At 36.8% G+C, this 3380-nt stretch overlaps 1 long non-coding RNA gene across 1 annotated transcript; it reads left to right on the top strand.

The window, feature by feature from the left end:
- Positions 1-1701: 1701 nt before the first annotated feature.
- LOC136266906 (uncharacterized) lies at positions 1702-2885 on the top strand. The gene is made up of 3 exons (XR_010706360.1): positions 1702-1951; positions 2051-2105; positions 2864-2885. It is a non-coding gene; the product is annotated as an uncharacterized lncRNA (long non-coding RNA).
- Positions 2886-3380: the final 495 nt, after the last annotated feature.

Raw genomic sequence — 3380 nt, 5'->3', positions numbered from 1 at the left:
TTAATTTCCAGTCTTAAGGTATTAACTGTCAAAGTTGGTCAATTGGATGAGTGTGGAAGACCCCTTTACACAAAGCCATTATGTTGCTAATTATACAAGTTCTAAAAATCCAACCAACTAGCCACATATGTACTCAGTCTTCCAGTGTTATTGAGTGTGTTGTGCTATATAAATTTTGTCAGCAACCCTTATATCAGTTGATAACTCAGATGCTGATCTAAAAAAATCATAGAGGATGATATTGAAATGTAAATCACAAAGGAGGATGCATGCAAGAATAGATACTTATCAGCAGTCGTTTGGGCCTAATGCTTGTAACATTAAGCTATATCTAACCACATCAAAGAAATTACCTCTATTGAGAAATTTATATATATATTATTATTATTGCCGGATTGTTGTAAGACCTCAAAAGAGTATGGTGCACAAAAAAGGGTACAATTACTACTGTCAATCACAAAAGAAAAACAAAGTTATATAATTATACAATATTTACTACACAAGACTATAATATTATATACAAGTACACAAAAAATTGGAATTTTTAACTAGAGTAGGGACTATAGCACATGGATAAAAAGTACTGAAACAAGTTGGAGTAGTCCATGATATTAAATCACTGTAAAACAATAAGAAGTGTTATATCCCTACTGTGCATTGGCCAACCTTTTGAGTACAAAGCAGTCTTTCTTACAGGTTTTTGCAATTGATTCGTCGCCTTTGCGATTGAATTCGTCCCGTTTGTAATTGAATTCGTCCGTTTTGCAATAGAATTCGTCCTGTTTGCAATTAAATTAGTCGGTTTTGCAATTGAATTCGTCGGTTTTGCAGTTGAATTCGTCGGTTTTGCAATAGAATTCGTCGCGCTTGCATTACAATTCGTCATAAACGAAACGGCTCCAAGAAACCAACCGTTCATTAAGAGATGAACTATTTACGCCATGGAGAGTTACACTTGAGACACTATAGAAGGTAATTGGTAGGGTCCGCAATGCGAAAAATCGATATCCTCCAATCAACTACCCAACTATTGTCATGTGTTAGGCTAAGTGTAACTTAAATAACACCAGCGTGGCAGCCAAGTTTGTCACTTTCTTCTGGTAGAAAACGATACAAATGTCTTAAAATTACGTGATTTTTCGTTGCAGCGGTTAGTAGGGTTCTTCGTATGCCACGATATTTACTCTCAAAATTGTTCAAGTAGTCTATCATCAACTCAAAGTATTGGTGGTTTGATTTTATTGGTCAGTTTCTGGTGGCAGCACGATCTGTGCAGCTTTTTGGCAACAGACAAAATGTTTCTTGCTCTGGAGCACAGGACAAGCAGAGCAGCAACTGCGCCGTGGGTCAGCAATGACCAGAACTAGGTAAAGTACCTGCATACGGAGTATGGTTATAATTGAAGCTTGTTAGCCATCTGGCTGAGCCATCTATATGCTGAAATTCGGCCAAAATGACGCGATTTTTGCAAACAAATACCAGAATGATTGATACATCAGTGAGACAGTCTCCAACAGCACATATCAGACAATTCAATGTATTTTAATGTCATTCAGCTACAGTATGAAAATGTACTGTTTGTTCAATTAGAATTTTAAAAATAAAACTGATTCTACAAAACCTGTTAATTTTAGCAACTTTTATATGCTCAGCTGTATAGCACGTATATCATATACGGGGTGGGAGGGTGCGGAGGGGAGGGGTGGTGGGCCGCCCACGCGCAAGAAGTGGTTGACAGTGAAAAAACAGTCTATAAGTATCATACAACTGTTTAAATATATACGTTCTTTGATATAGTATATGCATTAGTTTGCCAGTGATAGTTATAAACGGCGAAAAGAATGTAATGAATTGCCCGCCCACGCCCACGCCCAATTTGCACCTTCGTTAAAATGGCCTTGCTCAAAGACGATTAAATGTCTATGACATAGTTTTCTGTATAAATACTTTGGTTTGTTTATCATGCTGTAATATTGTGCTGCTGTGTTATGCTATAATAATATTAATGCTTATATTATTTAATGATGTTTGTTTGTTTCTATTACTTTAGTGCACGGTGGGAGGTGGAAGCGTCCATGATGATGATTGGGCAATGTGCAAATAAGGTGAGTGTATGCTTTGTAAAAAGAAGCCCACGTAGCTGTGCAGGGCTCATCTTCTGTACAGATCAGCTTCTGTATAGTCTTTCATTATTTTATTTTTCCCGAGGGGTAGCCAACGCCCACGCAAAACACAGAAATGGTGTACCAGAGGGGTTGCCAACGCCCACGCAAAGCACCCAACTGGCGTGTACGAGACTCCCAATCTTATGTATTTTTAAAAGTATTTAGTGATATTGCTAACTAGTAACTACCTGTACCGTTGTTGATCTACATCTTGTTCTAGTTATTCATGATCGATCATTGTCTACTTTGTTAAACTCACTTTCTCCATTATTTTTACATGATTTTGGATTTAGGATTTGGTTTCTAATATATTTGTGTATTTCTGATTGGATTTCTCACATAGCATACAAGATTCCCAAGGCATTGGCTACCCTCACTTTTTACCAATAGCCAGTTCATCTCTAGTTGACAAAGATTGATATTACAAACTAAATTAAATTCTTGATCACAGATACACATTTCCCTTGTTGCTATATGTGGCACACCACAAAATTAACCAATGTAAACAACCATTACCATACCTTGTAGTGTTTTATTTTTATGTGAATATGTAGTGAAGTGTGTGTGTGTAGTGTGTGTGTGTGTGTGTGTGTGTGTGTGTGTGTGTGTGTAGTGTGTGTGTAGTGTGTGTGTGTGTAGTGTGTGCGTGATAAAGATTTTTTAAATTCACCAATTTAAATGTGACTGTTTTTCCACAGGTTTATACGTTGGAGAACTGCCAAACAAGTAACTTGAAATTTTTATAATGACCATTTTTCAAAATATTTATTTGATTACATGTACAAAATACAAAGATGTATCACGTGATCTAAAAAAGTTATTAGCATGATGTACAAGGACTATTGACCATTGAAAAGTTGATGAATTAAACATTCAAGAACGTAATACTTCTCCATTGCAACTCGCCCACGCAATATAGCGCGCGCGTCATTAATAATCAGTGCTCAGCCAGGGTATGCGACTATTGGATTGAGATAGTGATTTTTATAAAATTATTTGTACCGTGTAAAACGTTCGTCACGAACGGTATAGCTAGCTGAAGTATTCAAGAAAGGATAGATCTAGCCTGGTATAACCTGGAATCGTTAAAAAGTTCGCGCCTGGATTGTTGAGGTGAGCCAATATTTTCATGGCCAATGGTTCTATGTGTAATGTTAAACCCCCTACTTTGTACCATGAAGAAGGCCGTATTAAGCTGTTACATTTTACGTGAAA

The sequence above is a fragment of the Dysidea avara genome, chromosome 9 (assembly GCF_963678975.1).
Source record: "Dysidea avara chromosome 9, odDysAvar1.4, whole genome shotgun sequence".
In the NCBI taxonomy this organism is placed as follows: domain Eukaryota; kingdom Metazoa; phylum Porifera; class Demospongiae; order Dictyoceratida; family Dysideidae; genus Dysidea; species Dysidea avara.
This window is presented reverse-complemented; position numbering and strand designations above follow the sequence as displayed.